This window comes from Anomalospiza imberbis, chromosome 1 (genome assembly GCF_031753505.1).
Source record: "Anomalospiza imberbis isolate Cuckoo-Finch-1a 21T00152 chromosome 1, ASM3175350v1, whole genome shotgun sequence".
Taxonomy (NCBI): Eukaryota; Metazoa; Chordata; class Aves; order Passeriformes; family Viduidae; genus Anomalospiza; species Anomalospiza imberbis.
In genome coordinates, this window is record NC_089681.1 from 91,214,307 (window position 1) to 91,236,863 (window position 22,557).

General features: G+C 40.7%; 1 long non-coding RNA gene across 8 annotated transcripts in view; it reads right to left on the reverse strand.

Annotated features, from left to right (window-relative positions):
• Nucleotides 1-22,557, reverse strand: part of LOC137479415 (uncharacterized) — a 74,483-nt gene that overhangs the window by 46,195 nt on the left and 5,731 nt on the right. For 5 of the 8 annotated variants that reach the window (XR_011002249.1, XR_011002233.1, XR_011002237.1 and 2 more), the window contains exons 1-2: nucleotides 21,387-22,536; nucleotides 6,021-6,222 (exon numbers count right to left, since the gene is read on the reverse strand). This is a non-coding gene — a long non-coding RNA (uncharacterized lncRNA). Of the gene's footprint in view, nucleotides 1-6,020; nucleotides 6,223-21,386; nucleotides 22,543-22,557 lie in introns of those variants that run through there. The other 3 variants (XR_011002254.1, XR_011002238.1, XR_011002242.1) reach the window with 3 other exon arrangements.

The window sequence follows — 22,557 nt, forward strand, 5'->3', positions numbered from 1 at the left end:
TCTAGCTGAGGCTGGAGCAGCCCTATGGCTGCTTCAATATACTCTCCATGCACAAAAGGGGACATATCTCTGTGCAAATGCTGTTATTGCACAATGGGTGTCATTGATAGCAGGAAAGAGACAATGTTTGGGAGCTGGACATGTTGTTCAAACATCATTCCAGTCTTTTTATATACTCTGATTAAGGCCCTTTACTTAGAACTGCCATCATGCTGTTGCTGGCTGCTTTGGGTGCACAAAGAATATCTGAAATCCCTTTTCACCCTCTTTTAAAGAATCAATTGAACTGCATTTCAGTGCCTGTAATTCTATGGTTTGTGACTTTCTCTTAATGTAGATTCTGGCTTATCTATGTAAGATACACAAACAACTACACAACTACATCCATAGTACCCATCTTTTCAAGCACTACAAATATTTTCACTATTAGCCAATTCCTTTTCTTCACTGCATTTCCAGGTCATAACCCCACTGTTCTCAGCATTACTTAGCCCTTGACACCCTAGCAGTATTTCTTCAGTAGTGGCAGACAGGGCTTTTAGGCAACCAGGAAATCTAAAACAAAGGAAAACTGTTAAAAGGAGAATATGGGACAGACAGAGGAGCAAGTGGAACTAACAGAATAAAGGCCCAAGGGAAAGAAATTATGTTGAGGCTGGGAATAAGGGCAGCAACATTTCAGAGTATTTGGTCCCAGGGCAGGCAGCAACAGCAACTGCTAATTCTGCCACGGAGAGTGTCAGTCAGATCAGCCAGAAATTCACCTGTTTTCAAAGTACAGCACCAGAACAGGGTAAAGTTATTAGCATCCCATGTTCAAAATGATACAAAACTAAGCACAGAGACAGAACATATGCCTAACTGAAGGGATTAATTTTCTAAACCTAGATGTCTCTTTTCAATTCTAAGTCTCTCCCAGAGGACCTATGATGCATCTACTACGCCTGTGCCAATGTTTCAGATCATTGCATTAGCCTACGGAATACTAACCACTGTGTCCTTTTCAGGCTTGAGAAAATGAGTGGGGACCAACTTCAACCAGCTTGAGATAGAATAGCTCTGATGGCCCAGGTGGTACCTGCGGTTCCCTGATGATCTAACCCAGGGGCCTGGCTTAACCACTTGGCCACCTCTAAAAGCTTACAGAAACCCCTGCTTTCTACCACATGTGCTGAATGCAAACTGTGTAGCTGAGCGCTGTCATTTCTCACAGCACAGCTGTAGAACTCAGAAGAAACAGCGTAAACAAGATCAAGGCGTCCCCCATCACTGCACCCATGAAAAGTGGTGCCTTGCCACAACACAGCCTTTTCCCCCTGCCCATCCCACCTTGTTTTACCTGCTCTCTGTCAGTCACTGCCATTCCTCCCTAAAGGTCTCATGTGGCTGTGACAGGAGAGTCTAAGGAGATGAGATAGAAGCACCTACAGCAAATAAATAAATGAATAAAGCACTAAAAAACCTAGCTGGAGAACAAGGGGGACATGAGCTGTTAGAGGCTCGAAGGCCAGCCCATAGAGTCACTCAGTCTAGACTCCAGATGTGAACGCAGAGCCTCAGTGAGTGCAATACGGGACTGCGTAAATATCTCAGCCAGATGTCTCAGGGCCCGAGCTACAAATCCTCACAAATGGTGACAGAGTTGGCTGTTGCTATTTGTACAGCTCTGCTTCCAAGAGAATCAGTGGTCATTCAGTCAGCAGCAGTTCATTTTTGCTGCCAGATGGGAGGGAAAACCAGGCTCAGAGTTGCAGTTAGTCTCATAGCAAACCCAGCAGTCGGTGGATGGGTCATGGAGCCCTCTGTGGGTACTGAGGTTGGCTCAAAATAGCAATCTGGGGAAAGAGCTGAAAAGATGATAGTAAGCATAAAGGCACATGATACTGAACTCCCAAATAGGCTAAAGTAACAGGCTGCCATGTGAGGCATTTGAATTAAAATTTAGGTCTTCCAGACCCCTCCCATTTGTTCAGCTAAGCTTACAGATTCTTAACATTACACGATGGAATTACCTTATGTTTCAGTTGCTGGAGACATGTGATACTCTGGCTCTAAGGAGCTTGATGCTTGTATCTGCACTTTCAAACCAAGAATTCCTTGGCCCCACATTCATGTTCCCAGAAATTGTCTCCTAGGTGGGTGCCTCACAGAAAGAACCTGGAGGAAATCTCACCACCTTCCTGTCTATTTGCAGTTGGGTCTGTTCCTGGGGAGGCTGGAGATCAGTTCCAGTTCCCTCTTCTGTCTGACTTAGACCAGAGAATTGAGCCTGTCTCTCCCAGGAAATTCTACCACTAGTCTATGCTGTATTTCAAACCAATGCTTTCCCAGTCTCTTGGATTTCTCTTACACTCCATAAAAAAATTAAGTACTTATTGCAGCAGGGTATAGGACCTGGGGATCTGCAGTAAAAGTCCTTTTATAATCTATCCTGTCACTGAACCAATTTAGGATATATCAATTTATGAGCTAGATTCTCCTCAGCAAGTCACCAAAATTGGAACTGGCTGAATAATTTATGAGAAGATTTGTAAGCAAAAGTTCTGAGTTGGGGCATTCTGATTCATGGGGATAATATTATTTATGATTTCTTATTCAGGCATGAACATGTTTTAGGATGGCAAACATTTGTCACAAGATTTGCAAGAGAATGGTTTTCATTCTCCTTTTTTAGGGTACCAATAGCAAAGGGAATCATACAGTATAAAAGACAAGCTTTTGAATCAGCTCAGAAAAACTTGTCAAAGATACATATGCCAGTGAAACAAATCAAACACCCCAGGAAAACGTGACAAAGAGACGTGTGCTACCATATCAGTGCCCTGTCTCTCTAGGTCCAATTACAGCCTAAAGTTGCACCTCCTGGAGAAATATTTAAGAAGGCCATTGTCCCTGTCTTCAGACCTAGGCTCACAGAGAAAACTTGGAGTAAAAAAAAATTAGGATAAATTGCAGTACTTCAGAATCACTGCAGGCTAAGGACTCACATATGAGCAGGGTGAACTCTTTTATCTTCCATGGCAAATGCTTGGGACTGTGAGCCCCAACTCACAGACACTTTTTCTCACTTCCAAGGTCCTAATGGAGGTCATGCCAAAAGATGTTCTGAGCAACACTAGGTACCCATAGTGGTACATTTCCCATAAAGGTTGCAAGGGCTTACCCTGTTTTATACCTCTGCCACTTCTGACCCTCAAACCATTGCTGGGATCAACTTAGTTCTAATAAAAATGCTTCCTGAGCAGCCACATTCAACCCTGGGTCTAAGTCAGATTTATCCACACTGATAGGTGTATGCTTTTGAGGTTTAATTAATTTCCCTCCTTACCCTGAACAACTTAAACCCCAAAACACATAGTATAGAGAGACCTGTGCTGGACATGGGCATCCTTTTCCTTGTTATTCTGCACTTTCTAAAGAGAAAAGGCATTGAGTGTAATAACCTTAAATAACAGCTAACTCCATGATCTAAAACAAATACACTGAACAGTTTATTCAAGCACATCATGCTGTTCTTCCACCTCCTTGGTTATGAATGCACAGCATCACCATGGCTGAAAGTAAAAGGGGATATTTCTTCTGGCACTGCCCTCTGGGTCCGTTAGGCTGGCTTATCCAGCAATTGTGTTGGCAGTTTGGAGTTCTTCCCAGGATCTTCTATGGCCAGGGATGCTACAGACCACTTTATTAAATGTCACTGGCCATTGCAGATTAATTTTTTTTGGGGGGGGGATCAACCTTAGAATGTTTTCACATAAACATTTTTTATGCCTCACATAAAAAAAAATCATCCATTTAAAAGTCTTTTCAGAGGAAATCCTTTCTTTTAGAATGAAAGAGTCATACTTGGAATCCTACTGTATAGCACTGACTCTTCCATATTGGGAGAAAGAAAATTTTCCCCATCTTGCCCTTGATTCTGCAGTTGCAACCTCTCTTCTAGCACAGGCTCAGAACACACCTCTGACTCACAAATGCCAGTTCCACTGTATAAATAGCAAGTAGACAAAAACATGAGATAAGTGAAACCTTTCCTCTCACAGTGCAGAGGGAGGTGGAACTCATGTAGACCAGCAAAAAAGAAGGTGTTGAAATACAGTGTTGGAGGAAGAGACAGAAATTCCATAATCCTTATCTCTGTACCCAGAAAAATCAGTCTCTCCAACTACAGACCACAGCAAGTTCCTATCTGTGGAAAATCAGATTTATTTTGCCATTCATGCAAGTGTAGTTGCCATCTGAGAGCCTCAAAGCTGTATTCCTCAATGCCTCTTTCCATATCAAATTTTTGGGAAGTCATGAAGAACCATTATCAGGAAAACCGTGCTTCATTTACTCTTTGACTCTCAAAGAATGTTTTGTCTTCCTCTCTGTTTTGTGAAGTGCTGTCAACACTTACAGTGAAGTTTATTGTAAATACACAATAATAACAACTGTGCACATTCATCTTTGATTCAATTCCTATGTAAATTTATGTTAATATGTATGCAGATTAGGCCTGCACCCCTTGGTCCTGGAAAGTTGTCAGAATGACACATGGGTTCTGAAGAGGTTGTGTACTACTGATCTGCAGTTTTTGTATAGTGTTCAATAACTGGCAAGCCAGCAACAAGAGACTGTGGATATTTGTCTTCCCTTTCACTGGATAAATCAATGGAGTCTTCTAGAGTCTGACTAGCCTATCAAGGACTTTTCTAGAGCTTAGCTAGAATTAAAAAGAAGTCTCTAAAAGCCATGTCTAAACCATGACCTACTAATTGTATTTCTATTTCTCAATAGAACTCATACATGTTGGATCTTCTGAAAAATTGGGTAGTACAAGGGGGCCTAGTAAGTTTCAAGATCTGATATGCCATTTATGAGACAGAAAAGCATTTTTTTCTCCCTAATATTTAGTAACCACTAAACCAATGCCTGGACTTTAGGGTTACTCCTCACTTTTTGTTGACTAAATCAGTACACTTTTTAAGAGAGCTTCAATAGGTAATTTCTTTTATTCTTTCCTTCTCAACCTCCTTTTCCTCTGTTTTAACATGAAAAAAACATGGATCTTCCACCTGTTTGTGCAGCCAGAGCCATTTTGAGCACTCAGATCAGACCAAGGGGGAGGCAGCTGGAGTGCTGCAGTTGGCTGTTCTCTGCTTTCCATGGTGACATGTGTGTTTTGCTATGACACTTTCTAAGGACCCCTTGCAGTAAATAGAAACTAATCTTTAGCTCATCCCATGACTGTGTCCCTGCAAGGCTCCCAGGCACTTCTAAAATAATCACAACAGGACTTAAATTGGGACTACAAGAGACACATGTGCTCATTGCACAGGGATGAATTTCTGGTAATCCAAAAGGAGTTGGGGAAATTACCGTCAGAAGCAGCAGGCGCCAAAATTTTTGGCTAGGAAGACATAACAGACAACAAAATCCAATTGCCAGAAAGTATTTATACTCCTGCAGTTCCCAGCTGAGGACTTGGTCCTGACCTTTGATAGACAAAACAAATTTGTTGTTCAGTTGTAAACCTGGTTGTGGTTGGAGGGTAAGATTGCACCCAGAGTTGATAAAGGTGGGAGCTCAGTCACCATTTCAGAATGAGGCAGCAGCCTCCTGACCATAATCACATCCAATCCCAGTAATACTTCATGGACTGAGGTGGCCAGTGTTTTTTTGGGGAAAAAAACCAAACAAACCAAGAAATAACAAAACAACAAATTAGAACACTGTGTGACCCCCACACAAATTAGAACAGAACTGTACCTCATAGACTGATGAGTAACTTCAGTCACCATTTATTTCTGGCCTTTCAGCTGATTTAAAGACTGATTCTGAAGAAATCTCTCCTTCAAGTTCTTCTCACTTTAATTTGGTTTAGAGTGTTATTTCACTCTACTTTTTTAATCTCATTTTATTGAAGGCAATGTTAGCCCCAAGAGCAAAACAAGCAAAAATAAAAACAATTTGAGCCTGGAAGGAATCTGTATTTTTTCTTTGAAATAGAGCCCCATGTCAGACAGCTTTCCACATACCTTGTTCAGTGTAGGTTACATTATAGCATCCCATCAGGCCCATTCAAACCAGGTTGCAAAGTTATTGTGGCTGGATTCCAACGCTGCTTTCCCTGCCCATGATAGCTGTTGGTGCCGATTTCATCTTAATCATTTTCTCTCTTTCCACCTCTCATGCAGCTGCCTTCCTTTCTTCATAGGACCAAAGTGCAGCTCATGGAATCTATATGATAATCACAAAAATAGCTATATCTTTTGAAAAATGGATTTAATTCCCCCTCTAAACCTTTGTGTATTGCCAACTGGGGGTGTGAAACCAGCTGGCAAAAGATGCATTCAGTTTGATTTCATGACTTTCATATACTGCAGCTTTCTGAATTTAAATGGTTCCTCCCCTGTCTAATGAGAGCATCAAGGCCTTGATTAACAGCCCTCACTTTAAACAAAGTTTTGGAGTTTTTTTTCATGGTAACTTCTCCCAGGATGTCTGACAGCCTGCTCAATCCAGGGCAGCTGAATGCCTCTTCCTTCACAGCATGAACATTTGTCAGAGGCACTAGGAGTCAGGCTTGATGAGGATTTGTATCCCTGAGTAGTCTGCAAGTAACTTGCACAACAGCGTGGGAAGCAAGCTTAAAAGTAGTGCTGGTAAAACTGTGAAAAACTAATTTAATCAGTGTTTTCAAAATGTAAAGTCTTGGAATGGACGATGTTTTACTTTTTTTAACTCTTTTATCCCTATTCTTACAAAAATACATTTTTATTTACTGAAAATCTTGTCTTCAGTACATTGTTTGCAATTTTCTTTTAGTCTAAACAGGATTTCAGAGAAACGACAAGGCAGTGTGAGAGAAAAGCATGGTGTGTTTTTTCACTATTGATCACAGGAAGGGAAAGGCTATTTCTTGGGAAAGATTGCTTCAAGACAGGTAGAACCATCCAGATCAGAGGCTTGAATCTGGACTTAGAGGGCATGACTGAGCCCTCTTGAATTTTTGTTTAACATTTAAATGAAGTTTTGTTTTGACTATGCTTGACAGTTAGAAAGTTACACTTTCAACCAAAGCATGAAAGGAAATACTGGGATCTGGGGGGATGGAGGGAAAATGTAGAGGTGGGGTAAATCAACCCTAAGTAAAAAGCTCCCGTGAAGTTGGTAGCATAACCAGACAAGCAAAGCAGGCAAAAGAGAGTGAAAATTTTCAGTCACAGAAATCAAAAGCTGCAAATCTCTTACAGGGAAGGAATACATTGCATCTCGCTTCTGCTGTGCCTTCTGATACCATCTACAGAAAAATCTATCACCAGTTGAAAGAGGGTTACATTCCTTGTCAACGCATTCCACCATATTTGTGTCTTGACTTTCAAGAGTTCATTAAATGTACAGTCATGGAATTTTCTTTGAAACAGAAAGCTCCTTTATTTTGGCTCATAGAACCATTAATAACTACATTTCTTTATATATTGTTTTCTCTCCATTTATTGCTTCAGCTATCAGCAACACAATAAATTTACATTAAAGGAAACTGTGACATATCTTTCTCTGTATATTCCCCCTATCCATGTATATATTTGACCCCCACACAAATACACATATACATAAACATAAAACCTAACAGTGAATAGCAAAATTTTCTGAAAGGCAAGAAAAAACCTAGCATATTCAGAAATAGGAGAAAATTAACACTGAATTACAAATAATACAGCTTAGATATTAGACATATTTTACATTTTGTTCTTCTGTCATTATTCTGCTTTTATGATTATGACATTTTATTTTTGCATACCTATCTTTTAGGAAGATAGCCCCTCTGGAAGATCCCATTGAACTGGGATACTCACAGAGAAAGATCTGACTAGTTTGTTTAGAGGGAAAGAACAAAACTGGAGTCAAGAGACTGAAAAGAGTGTGCTAAGAATACAGCAGAGTCAGTGGAGAGTGGTAACAGCTATGGAGCTTTTGTCCTTGGGCAGAAGCTGAAAAGCACAAACAGATTCAAGTTAACAGTGCCAGAATGACAACTCAATGAAGTCATTGTACATGTTCCCACCAACTACAAAGAGCTTAGGTCCAACATTAGGACTTGTTCCTGTGCTGTACTTTCTTCCCATGAAATACCTGCCTCCATAAATATTTGTTTCTATTAGTGATACGGATGCAAACTTTACTCAAGGGAAACATAGGACTGGGGCAGCAGAGCATGCTTGAAATGTGAATTAACAGGAGTCTACCAGACTTGTGTCAGCTCTTCTGTCCCTAAGACTTAGAAAAACTAGGTTTTCTGATTTTAGAAAACTGTTCTGTCGTCATTAGAATTTAGAAATATCTACAAGAGTTGTAACAATACAGTCTAATTTTCACCCAGGGAGTTCCAAGCACGATGAATGAAAAATGAAGGAAGTCACCTGCAAGTAATTGCTGTACCTCATAAGCAGAGCACAGAGTTATTAGTCTCATTAAAGGTGATAAAAGCAGGACTCTTCATCTGGAGAACCTGTGAAATCACTGCTTGTGAAATATCATTTAGTCCTTATCCTCAGCCAAAAATGATGGGAAGCAAAGCTGCTCAGCTCTACATCTTCACTGAATTCAGAGCTGTCAGCCATTAATACAACACACGACCAGAGTCAGCACTGCACCAATGGACTTTGCTACTGGCAGGAATGGCATGAAGGCCATGTCTGGATCAATACAGTGTCGTAGGACACTGTTGGCGCACTGTTAGTGGGAATACTAGAATCTCAAGCTCCAGACCCAAGGCTGTACATACTTAGCACTTTGTGATATACAAGTGACAGCTGTTATATGAACCAGTAAAGATGTACATATCCCAACCCAGACAACAAGGAAGACATGCAAGTCCCAGATGTAATTCAGATTTAAACACTACCCAATGTGACAGGCATCCCAGTATCCTATCGCATAAAATGAGCTTTCACTGGGAAACAAAAAAGAAAAAAAGGAAAATAAATTCTACCTCAACATCTTGCAAAGAGGCAGTTACCTCTCCAGGGTTTCTTCCTCAGTTAGGCAGGGCTCCTTGCCTTGGTTGGATAACAAATGCACATTCATAGGTCCACATGTGCTCAGACATCTGTAACACAACACCATTTATGCCACAGCCAAAAGACATTCTTACTTTCCCTGACTAGTGAGGGGTCATCTCAAGCTGGTATAATTCATCTTTTGTTCCTCAGTAGACAATTCTAATATAACAATGGAGGCAACATATAACTGGTGGAAAAGAAGGGAATTAAGTTTACATTCATCACTTCTGTAACACTTCAGAGAATCTGAATAAATGAGTGTTTTATTCATGTGTTGATGCAACTGTCTCCCCAAAAATCAGTCTCTCGCATTGAAAATAGACTTGTTTTGATTGCCCTGTCCTAAGTAGAACACCATAAAAGTGATACAACAGAGGATCTTCCTCAGAAACCTAATTTTGTTCCAGAGAATCTCTGAACCTAAATATTTCCTTTCTGACACTTTATTCCCAGAGGAGCCTGGCTTTCTGCAAGAGCCCTTTGTAGTCCAGCTGGATGTCATTACATAATTAAGCCTGTAAGCCAGGAGGTAGTCGTGAGTATGGCAATTTTACAATGTAAGATCAAAACATTATTATTTTTTCAAAAGACCTGGTGCCATTTGTTGTAGTGCCTTTATGCAAGGGATCAAATATAGTATTGATTATTCATTATTACCTTTAAAGAGGTCAGGAAGCTTCTGGAATTCAGAAGATTTCTGGGGATCTGAAGTGATATAAGGCCTCGGGGCTTGATGACTCTTCTTGACCTGAAGCTTTGAAATATCACCTGCTGTCTGGATTGTTCCTACTTGCTGCCTGGGATTTCAAAATCTCTCTCTTGCCCTTTTTTCCCCTCAATGTCTTATAGACATTGCCAGATCAAGAAAAGCAAAGAATGCAAAAGAAAGTGAAAGTGAGAGACCAGGAGTTGGAAGCCCAGCTGGCATAGATCAGCTTTAATTCAAGCTTGAATTTAAAATGACTATCATTATTCTTGTTCTGTTGCATCCTACTGTGTTTGGTTATTGCATCACACAGAAGCGGCAATGGCCATATTCTGTGGCCAGCTCCATTGCCTTCGACATGGGTTAACCAACTGTTCAATATCCCAACACAGGGAGTTTTTAAACCTTTCTCTGCCAATTTGATCTTCTGGCACACTCAAATTGAGGAATGTTTGGAGGAGACTGGGAGTGTTGTTATGTGGAGATCCTGACAAAATTTAAGACACTGTCTTCACCAGCAAAGAAAAAAAATTGATGTCATAATAATCTAAACACTATATTAAAAGTTTCAATTTTCAACAACAGTGCCTTTATGTTGTAGAATAAACCTCCAAAAGTGCTTTTTGGCAGATGGTTAAATATTTAAGTAGTTGGCCACAGATTTTTAAAAATTGAGTTAATTAGAATACTTGAAGCAGTTAATATTTATTAGTCATGAAGAGTTTGACAGATTAGATGTTTTCCTACCCACACATTGTCTGTCAGAAAAAAAAAAAACCTAACACCACCAAAAAAAGCCATTAAAAAAAACAACCACAAGACCCCTTATCTTTCACTCTATGGGTAACAAACTTTGATATGAAGCAGAAGGCATGGACTTCCCAGTTTGCTCAGTATGAGACACTGAGAGTAGTTGCTATCACTCAATTCAAGAAAAGGCCAGGAAAAAAAATGATGGGTACAACAAGATCTCTGTGGAAATGCAGAGAGTTGACCCTGGAAAGTGTCCAGGATTAAAACCTGAAAACTGAATCTTCTGCACCACTTCAACTTTCACTATAAATTACGGTGTCCCTAGCAAGGTTGCAGGGCTACTCCAGTCACTGGGGATCATGAAACAGCCCATTTCGTATTAACATTTTTCCCTCTGTTGGCCTTCCTTACAGGACAGGAGATGCATGGAACAAAGGCAGACCAGTTCTGGGGCACTCCAGAACTGCATCAGAGAAGACACCAAGACAGTGGAGTCTTGGCCTCCTGTCCTTGAAATGGGAGACAGGAGGCCAAGAACTGACAGATTACTGAGGCTGCTCTAGGGGCTGGTTTCACCAAACATGTCCTCTTTTATCTGTCCAGAAATCTGCCTGAAAATAAGGATTCCTGGCTGTCCCACAGACTATCGATAGCTGTAAATGTTCAAACAGTGTCTGGGCACAGACAAAGCCTGCTTTTTCATGGAATGTCTATGTTATAAATGTATAGTAGAGCAGCCACATGAAACTCCTGGTCAGCAATTCATGCAAAACATGAAAGTACCACCAGTGTTAGACTATGTAGCTAGCTGGCTGGAAACACACCCACCTCCATTATAACTTACTTCTTTTTTATTAGCACCACTGAATGGTTACTATGTGCTCCTGTATGAAGTCCCTTGGGTCCCTTTACACTCACAGGCAATAAAGCGCCTCAGAAATGACATTTGCATGTATCCACAAGCAGCGTTAAAAGGAGTGAATGCATAGGATTAGCTGTGGCAGGCAGGGGGATGAGTGGAAAGGATTTTCACTGCTGTCTACACAGGAAGGTCAAGGGCAGACAGGAGTAGATTATACAACTGCTCTTACCTGGTACAAACCAGTTGGCAGGACTGACTGCCCTGGCAGGCTGAACACAGGCCTAATCTGGAGTTACCCCAGCACTGCCCTCAAGGAAATCAAGAGACAGATTGGAAAGTAACCTTGGACACTACCCCGTGTGAGTGCAAGTTTGCTCTCTTAAGGGGATGGTAGCTGGAGCAGAGCAATCTCTCAGCTATACCCTCACTTCCTGGGATCAGCAGAGATGAATTGCTGAAATCACTGAGGAGATTTTTGTTTATCTTAGAATTACAAAAATCTTTAAGGGCCATCCCTGCCATAGATAAAAGGATAGGGTATTTTTCTGAACTTTTTTATTTTCATTAAAATGATTTTAGAGATATTTTTCCGGTGTCACCTTGTCTGACAATAGCAATTCATGCTTTAATTATCTCATTGGCATAGTGAGACTGTAGGAAAGCTGGTAGGATTATGAACTACAGGCGAAGAAAAATGTGGTTAAATGAGTAAACACTCAGAAGTTTCCACCTCTCATAGGTTTACTTTGATTGCTAAAATAGCATGTTGGAGAAAATCTGCTAAAGTTTCAATATACTTCCTCTTCAAGGGAAATCCACAATTAAGAGCACCATCAAGACTCATTGCAAACAAAAGATAAGACAGGAATAGAACCCAGCAATAAAAAAGAAGTCTCAGCCTTTTAAAAAACAAATATCCCAGGATCCTATTACTCACCATAAAGACAAAAAAAAACCCCGGAAATGAACCCACATTGTTTCCTCTTGAAGTACCCAGAAGAAAAATCTGTGCCTTAAAAAGGTTTGACCTCAATATAGGCCATAATGTAGAACTGTGAGGATCTTGGAAACTTGTGCTTTTCCTGGATAGAGGCCCAGATTTTGTAATATATCTTGCCTGTTACTATTTTTCTTGCTTCTTCCAAAGTAGAAATGGTTCTTTTGAAGAAATGTGTTTTCTAGACACTTTGATACACCAGAATAGGGGTCTGTTTAAATACTTCAGATTTGACATATATATACATGTAGTTATAACATTTTGTGAATGTGAGCCAACATTGCCTTCTCTGGATCCAGTCCTTCCTATCAATATGTTGTAAGACACTAGACAGAGCAGTGTCTACCCTAACATGCAGAGTATGCACTAGACCAGGCAAATAACAGCAAAACATTGAACTTTCTATACCTTCACCTTCTTTACCACAGTTTTAATGAACAGCACCTGAAAGAATTTATGCCCATGTTGAAATTGGAGTTCCAGGACACTGCTGGCGCATCACATCTGCTTGGAAAAGCAACTTTTTTACTTCACACAAGGAAATCTATCAATAGTTTGATCCAGTGACTATCAGCAGCATGAGTATTCCCTCGGAGGCCATTTTCTTACCCTGGCCATAATGTTCTTTTGCATGTTGACCTGCTATTCGGTTCCCGATGCTTTCCAGGCTGAGTTGAAACTGTGGCTACAAGACATTAACCCTACTCTAAGATGCTCATGGCCTGTCACATGCATCCCTCTTTTTTACTATCTAAAAAGTATGTATGCAAATGTTTCCCTGTGTATCTCATACCAGTTGACTGAGGGCACCAGAGCAACTGAGAGACAAATTCTGATCAATATTTTTCCTCCAGATACACCTCAAAATCAAGCTAGAAGAGGGTCAGCCATACAATAATTCATGATTACTAGCCCCACTAAAATAATTCCTGCCATATCTTATCAAACAATCAGCCATGAGAGAAAGTTTTCCCTACTGGAACATGCATAAGTCACTCCAACTTTTGTGGCTGTGAACTGAAAGCAATTCTTTCTCCACCTTCCACTGTTTGCTCAGGTGCAGCTTGGTTTCCACATGGACTGACTGAGGAGAACCTGCCTCAACCAGCAAGCTAACAGGAGCCACCAACCAACTTGCACTGACTGCAAACAAAGTCTTCATCCCTAAAGAGTCTGTTACATAGAAGTGCACAACATAAAACCATCTTTGTATTTGTGACTTACCATAAGTCCTTAGGAGGTTTGCCTTTAAGGATGACTACATTTTTAATCAATCAGCAAGGCATGCAGTATGTAAAGTTCATGCTAGCTTGAGCGGCAGTGCACTGTGTTTTTCCCCTGGTGAGCAACCCCCTCTCAGCCCCTGAGCTTTAGCTGGTGATGTTATGCAGCCTTGCCTATTAAGACTGCTCTCGGCCACATGCCTGACTGCACTCTCAAGTCTCAGGGCCAAGAGTAAACTTTGAAGGAACCCTGCCAATTAAATGTAAGCAAAAAACAAAGTCTTCATTTTTCAGCAAAGCTAATGTGGTCAGAAATGTTCTCATGCTGCTGCTACTGATAATTATTATTTTGCATTCAGTAACAATGGCTTTTAACTCAATTTGAATATTAAATTCTGTCATGAAAATAAAGGTATCTAAAAATGAGAGTTGATCAGATTGTCATTGGTAAATAGACTAAATATATTTTACTGGTGAAAGGTGAGCCTTCCATGAAAAATGTTTTACAGTCTTGTTTTGGGAATCTTACAGGAAAAAGAAACAAAAATCTTAGATGGCATGCATTATCTACAACAGGCAAAGAAAAAACACTGCAGAAAGGTTACCCCAGATGAATTCCAGTAAACCCTTTATATCATTTCATAGTCCAAATAGTCTACAGCAGGTTGCAGAAAACATATTTGAGGAATGGCATACAGAATTTAATAGAATATACTTGGATTTGTTCTTGTACTTTCTCCATTTAAATATAAGTGTTTCAGTCCTCAGTTCAGATACAATAATGTTCCAGTTTCAGTGTTTTAATTGTTCTGCTGGATTTTGACCCTGCCTACAATGGATCAGACAGAACAGACAGTCTCCAAAGAGGTCTTAACTTAAAAATGACAACACTTTCAACCCCTTTATCTTATTTTCCTTTTCAACTTTAGAAGCAAGTGGTGTACATACAACTAGAAAACTCCAGTGCTCAAAGGGTCTTGATTGTAATCTTGCTACCCTATGAGACAGTTAAAAGCTATGGCAGGGGAGATGGTCATCTGATTGTCAGAGCTTGCCCAGAGCTTCTAGTGCAGTCTGGGCACCAGGAAAAGCAAGAAGGTTATAAAAAATTTCAGAATGTCCCAGACAGATACTTGGTTGCCTGCTGAACTGCATCAATGGATTTCTTGGAAACAGACCCTGTGGGAATATATTGGATTCATTTCTCTTGGGGCCTCCTAACACCCTCATGAAGGTCTCAGGTAGGTGCCAAACCAAAGGGAGAACAAAAAATTCTGCTTTAAAAAGCCCTTCAAAAAAGATCAGATGAACTTCAGCTTAAAAGAGAAGTAAAATATGACCATTCCAAAGGGATGCTTGTAATTTCTATCATGATTTCCATAATTCAATACTTTACAATTATGCATTTCAAAGTCATCTGAAAGTACTAATAAAGACAGATTGATTATTTATATACATTGCTATGAGACATTATCATTTGATGCTGCCAAAGCCAGTTCCATGCCAGCCCTTGATCTAAAATTAGAGTAAGGACAAGGAAGTGTTCTTTCCTCTACAATGATCACCTAAACCCAAATGAGCCAACAGAGGCTGAGAGACCGTAAAGCAGTCGGAACCAATGGGTGTTTGCTGATGAAAAACTACAGGACCTCCAAACAGCCCCCTTGGAACTTTCTTGAAACATATACAAATTTCAGCACCCTGTCAGCAAAGTGCTCAAAATATTCACTAGGGATAGGGCTTGAAATTTACCCAGAGAAGGTAACTAGGCAGGGGAGACAGACTGTGCAGCAACGTGAAGGACTCAGAGTGGTTTCAGTTTTCTGAAAAACATCATTGGCCATAACAGAAGTAGAAGGTATTCTGCATTGACTTTTACTCCCTGCAGTTGCTCCTCTGAGAATAACAGAGATCTCACAGTCTCCATGCCTGCAGCTCTTCCCTGCCTGGGCAGTGCAGAAAATCTCAGCCTTGTGCCTGGGCAGTGCCATTTCACAGATAGTGAGTAGAGGGTCAAGGAAATACCTTTTGGCTCTTACTTCCAAAGGCAGGTTTGGCACTTTTTCACACCCACCTGACTGCTCTTGAATTCAAGCACTTGGTTAAAGTAGGGAATCTGTTTGTTGCTCTCTGGAAGACAATGCCTTCCATATAACCCTGACCTAGTGTAGATATAAGGTACTGAGAGCTCAACCTGCACCACAGACACTCCATCCAGGACCTCCTGTGAAGAGGGTTTACTCAAAGGATTGTCCTCATCTAACTCGACAAGTGCTCAGCCTGCTTTCACCTTAAGACACAAGATGGATTTGAACGTGTTTACCTCAAGTTATTTCTGTGCACACTTCATGTGTGCATCGGCCCAGATCCATGAGTGTGTGTGCATGCAGATAGATAATCTGGAATTGTTTCAAAGCAAGGGAAACATTTTTCTTTCCTTCTTTCTGTCTTTCTTTCTAGCCGTTTTGCAACAACTTGGCCTTGAGATCTTCCAGGGAGCTGTATGTATATATGAGTGACACACTTGCCTGTTTTCATAGCTCCTGCCTTATGTCAATTTAAGCATCTTTCCTACACCTGGAGGAGTTCAACAAACATCAGCTCACAGGTGTCACACTCCGTTGGCTGAAGGCTGGCTCCACAGAGTCTAGCCAATATCTGCTTTGGCTATAAACAGCCTTGGAGAGGCCAAGCTCAGTGTGTGTGGGGAAGAAGGGGGAGGAAAAGGTGGAAGGAAAAGGAAGGGGGGTTACATGTATGTGCATGTGCATTTGCTGCTGCTTTAACTTTCCATCCATTTAAGAGTTTAAATACTACTGAAGCACTTAAAAAAACATTAGGACACATTCCAGCTTTCTCTGCCAGTCAGAGGGAAAAAATGTTTGAAACCCTGCATCTCAGCGCCCCAAGGGCTTTATGATTTGTTAGGTTTAGTAGTTCAGAGGATTAAAAAGACAGAAATATTAGTAGAAAAAGAAGAGGAAAAAGTCAATGTATTCACTGAAGCAAATCTAATGGGTTGCTGGGCCAGAGAAGAAAAGGTTCTACTACCTGACTGAATATTATTTATATTTCTTGCTCCACAATAAAAAATAATTTTCTAGACATCCCCCCCCTTTTTTTTTGCTATGCTAGTCACATTTCCTAAATCCTTTATCAACGACTGCTCTGCATATGAATGGGCTGTAATTGAACTGTCACATTCATGAAGGTCAGTAACCTTTCATTAGGAAGAATGTGTCTTTCCTGATAAATTGCAAAGTCCCTGAGGATTTGAAAGCATTTTTTTTATTTCATTCTTTCAAATATACCTTAAAAATCTAACACAGATCTTTCTCTCTTTTCATAGTACTCTGACAAACCCCTCGTCTTTGTCATAAGCATTTCCATGCAAAATATTCAATCACAAGCTTTCACTGTGACCTTCTTAAAAACAAAATGGGAAGCATAAGCCCCCCACCCTCAACTCCTCACTTTGAATTGCAGATTGCTAATACTTCTGCTTAAAAATCCCCAAAAATCAAAACCTTGAGATCAGGAGCTTTGCCATGTCCTTGCTTCTTCAGATTGGTTTGAGTTTCTACTGTAACGCGACCTAAGTCACACTCTGTTGGTGCCAGTACATCAGTCCATCTCCTTGGTGTGTCCATTCATGTGCAGAGATGGACAGACAAATACACCAATTAGTGACAGGCTGCATGAGAAAAACAAATTGAGGGAGAGAATGGTGCTTAAAAAAACATATTTAGTACTGCAGAGAACTTTCAATCCCTGCCACAGGTTAGCTACATGCAATTCATTCTTCCCTATCTAAGGAAAACAAGCTTTTCAGAGGGTTGGTTGTGCACTTTGATCTGCACCCTGACACAGCAGGGTCCTTAAAAGAAACTGACTGGCTGCCAAGTTCATAACTGCTGCCAGAAGTGCAATTCCTCCTCCAGATTCCGATCAGAAAGCGTGCAGCAGGATGCATGGAAATGTGTCGAGCTTCCCACCCTTACCAGTGCAAAGGTGCCTTCTGAAGTGTTAAAATACTGTTGAGGCTTCTGGGGCAGAAGCCATCTTTTCCTGTGCCATGTTCTGGCTTGCTAAGCCTAGTGCCCATCTTCAGTCAGTTGACTGGCTGGGGATTGACTGTCAAGGGGTCAGAAAAAAGGCAACTTGGTGAAAAGTCAGCCATGATCAAGATAGAAACACAAAAACATGAAGAAGGTGAGACTTGATGAATGGAAGCAAGCATTTGGCCTTCTGTGTTAGCTATTCAAATGCTTCAAAAAGTAACATGAATTACAGGTTCTTGAGAGACTATCCTTTTATTGTCAGCACCCATAAAATGGTGGTGATTTAAGGTTCACTCCATAAGATGGATGGAGGAAAGAGGAACAAGACATAATTGCTAAGCACTTGAAATACTTTGATGGTATAGGCTACACTGGAAGCTTGTTAGCTGGAAGGAAAAAATAAGCAAACATTTCTTTTGATTTTTTTCAGGAATGATTGAAGAAATAATACTTTAATTAGGCTTAACTCACTTTTCTGAAGACTTCTCTCAGCTAGTAAATTCTGTTGGGTTCAGATGCCCAGCTTTGAATAGGAATCATTTACTGCAGTACCATAGAATGGATCTTCTTACATCAGTAACAGAAGTAATAGAAAAAAAACTCTCACAAAAAAAAAACAAAAAAAAAAAAAACAAAAAACAATATAAGTTCTGCCTGACTTCCATATTAACATCCTCCTTCAGAAGAAAGAGTATGTTTGAATTCACATGGAGAGGGTCTTTATTTAAAAGATAGATGTATTCTCATGCTTCAATTCTGCAATTGTTCTCTAGACACAGAGTTCACGGTGAAGGGTAGCCAGGGGTGCCCAGAAGCATAAATCAGCCTAGACAATTCATCATCTGAATTCTCTCTGCCACTGGTGAAGTAAGGTAATTGTGATAACACTGTGAAGAAAAAGACCAGACTTCATCAGTGGCCAAGGGTATGTGGCAAACACCACCTAGGAATTTAAAACAACAGAAAGGTCTTCACAGAACATCACTTTCAGTGCCATCACATTCAGGCTGCTCAATGTAAGAGTCTAATGTAGAAACCTCCACTACAGTGGCATCTAAGGTCAATAAGCAAAGAGTGATTCAGACTTCTAGTGAGCAGGGGCTACAATGCATCAAGCATGCAGGACTGATTTCTCTACATGCCTGACTTCGGTACCAAGATGACTTTTCTTTCTGCTGACTGCACAGGAAGCCAAGGTCTAGCAACTTGGCAAGGTGCGCAGAATTGCTCACCACTCTCTTGACCTGACACACTGTCCTTGCTCCTGTTTCATTCTGGGCAACAGGAATACAGCTCCCAGTTTCTAGATCCCAGTGTCATTGCTGCTGTGTGGAATATGTAAATACAGTCTTCTGTGGGACTTTTCAACTGTACATCAGGAGATGACTTTGTAGGAGTCCCCATTTTGAATAAGCAAAGAAGAAAAAACAAATTCTATTTTAATGTTGGACCACTTAATGTTGTCCAAGTTATGGACCAGTTTTCCCAAGTGTTAATTTGGAGACCATTGATGATTTAATCTCCTGCCATGTATTTGGGTGTGCCAGTGATCTGGAGAATGTTTTCATGCAAGTGCCCAATCATCCAGACACTCTCAGTTGCCAGAAAACCAGAATTAACTGACAGTCAAATCAATTCAAGTAGAAGACCACAATCTTGGGAAAGAACTTACATAAAAATAAATATTTTTGCAGATATTTTCTAGCATGCCTGCCCTAAAATGCCCTATAGGCAATAATTCCTAAGGTGTACTGTTATTTTTCTTCCCAGATAAAATGTTAATAGCCAAGTGGATATGAGGTTGCTATTTACAAATCTCTCTAGAGTTGATGTTTTTATTCATGCACTTTGATCCTCTGTCCAGAGTATACTGATTTCTTTCCTCACTTGGAGTTGGAGGTAGTTTCCTACATCGCAGTACTCGGATTCATACACAGCAAAACCTGGCTGTATATCAGGGAATTCAGATTCCAAGATTTCAGTTGATAACTTCATATGGAAAAACAACAGAGCAGTATATCTTCTCATTGTATATATCCAGACCAAAACAGTGAGACTTCTCAAGCACTCCACACTGTGTATAAAAGTCATTAAAGAATTTGTTTAGAAGTGTGTTAAGCATTTTCCAGGCAGGTGGTGAATAAATCCACTTTACCACTTCATGGCTTTACAAAGAAGCCCATCCATTAACATGGGAACCCTCTTGTTTGCATTTCTTAACAGCTGACATTTGTACCTTTCCAAGGAAAGTGAAGGGCATCTCATTGCCTCATTGTTTAAATCAGTGTGAAAATAATGGGGATGATAGGGAATTGGAGCTAATTTCCTTTGTCTCCTATTCAGCAGATAATGGTGGTATGTGTGGGATGCTAAAGGCCAGGCAGAGGAGGTGACCTGAAGATGACTTCATTCTTATGAGGTTTATCAAAGGCTCCTGTCAGTCAAATGCATGCTGAGAGACTGGGGATTGGCCATCTGGTCCAAAGTTAATCAAAGAGGAAAAAGGAAAGTGAGGAGTTGAAAAATCCCCCTGTCAGCTTTGTGGAAGGTAGAGGGAGAGGCAGACAGAAGAAGAAACTCTGGTGCTCCAGTAGCCCAGTACCCAGATTTGATGGCTGCAGAGGAGAATGGGGTGGAGGAGCAGCAGGGAGAGGGAAAGATACTGTTGTTTTGAAATTTCCCTTGGATGATCCCACACCTTTAAGTGGCAAGCCTGAAAGTCATTGCTGCTGTTAGCCATGCAGACAAGAGGCAGAATTATTTCACTTGTCCCCAGAAAAAAAAGAGGAGTGACTGACTCACAGTAGGCAACCGGTGTAATATGAAGCACAGGGTTTACTGTCACAGAGCTAGACTTCCTTCCTCTGAGTTTTGCTTCTTGCAAGCAGGAACAAGAGGTGCAGCCATGCCACCTTCATGTCCTGCAGATTCAGCCATACCCAGCTCCTCACCTTCTACCCCCTCCACCCACTGGGCTCAAAAACAGATGTCCTGAAAGCACTACCCACATCCAAGAGTTTGGCATAGTTTGCCTGTAATGGCTTTTCTGTCAATAATGATCCACATACATTTTTGCACGGTTCGTAAGCTAAGAGGGGAATAGAGCAGGGATTTATCAACAAATGACTTGTTTTTTTGCTGGGCACCACACAACGCTTGTACGTGAAAGTGAAGGCACCAATCAGATAACTAAAATACTATTTAAACGTGTGTGCATGTATTATGCAAAAATGCATTTCTTCACCAAAGATGCATTCTGAAGTAAAACACCAGAGTGTGACAGCCTGATTTCCATAACTAGCCCTGTTCAGCTGCTCAAATAAGCTAAATAGAGACATATTTTTAAAACTACAAACATCCAGATTGTGAATCCCTCCTTCATGCTGGCAAGTAGTCATGCTAATGAGTCGTCTCCTTGACTCCAGGGGAAAAACTCTTGCCAGGAAAGGTTTCATAATCCCAACCCTAAGCATTTCTAAAATGATTAACCAATGTGAACTAACCTAAAGCAATACAGAAAAAAAAAATAAAAAGGGCTAAAAAAAGGAAATAGGGGAAGGGGTTTTTTGAGGGCTGCAGATTAAGGCTAAGCATTAAATGTGTTCATGGTATTAGCAGAGCAAGGGATGACTGTGCTTCCTGTAGTACACACACACACACACAGGCTCCTCCCCCCAGGACAGAAACATCCTAAATCAAAGAGAATGAGAACAAAAGAGTTTGGCTGCCTCATATACCTGGGGGTGGGACTTGCTTCTCCATTAAGTTTCCATTCAGCATCTTCCTCAGGTCGAGGTCCAGTCAGGCCCCCATAGAGAGGAACATATGGAAAACAGTGGCAACGAGTTCTGCTCTACCTGCAGCTTTGCTGAGCTGAGTCTCCTCCAATGCCCTGTTTGGGAGCAGCACTTTGCATGGCCAAGTACTGCAAAATAGAGCTGAGAATAGTGAGAGTAGAATCATACAAGACTTTAAAACCAAACCTTTACAAAGCACCTTACCCAGGGAACCTCTGCTGAACAGAGGATTTCAGTCAATGATATACAGCCCTGTCTGTACATACAAAGTACAAACATAACGATGCACTCACTGCTTGCTGTCCTCCTATTTTTATTGAGTTTTTAAAATAGCAAGCAACCTGCTGCACACTAGGCAGCCTGAAACAGGCACAGCCAAAAATGAGCAAAGGTGGATAGATATTGGGGCATCTAGAATTTTCTTGCTGCTACTGTCTGATGTGACCCTTTTGCATGGCAATAAAAGTCAGTGAACAATCTCAGGTACCAAACATGCACTCTGCTTTTACATACCCCAACTTGCATTTACTTTCTACTGAACTGCTTTACCTGAGCTGTGATGACTTCAGAAGGAAGTGAATTAATAGCACTAAGTGTTCTTTTTTGGTTTTATCTGCACAGCTCTACATCTCAGAGAAATATGATTAAGAAAATGATCTTTCCCAACCCCTGGAAAAAAAATGCAGCCATTTGAATACCAACATAAACAAGCATCAGCATGTCTGAAATTCTCTGCTGGCTGTAATTAAAACTCACAAGCAACTATGACACAACTGTTTCTGTCTTTATGACATGAAACATGCATACATTTAGAAATGGGCTGACAGAAAACTCAGCAAGGAAATTTCAGCAGAAACCTTCTATCCCCTGGAAAAATTAAGTATTTTTATCATGCAGCAAGACATTATCATAATATTTATGATTCCCCTGGCCCAGTTCCTGCTGGATCTCACAGAAGGAAAAAGCTTCAGGCTTACCTGTGTTTGACATGGATCCCTAGTCTAACACATTGGTTGAATACACAGGCATGAACATGCTGTCATCAGCATATCCTCCTCCTTCTTGTGGGCTTGAAATAATTCAGTATGCCAAATTATGCCATCAATGCTCT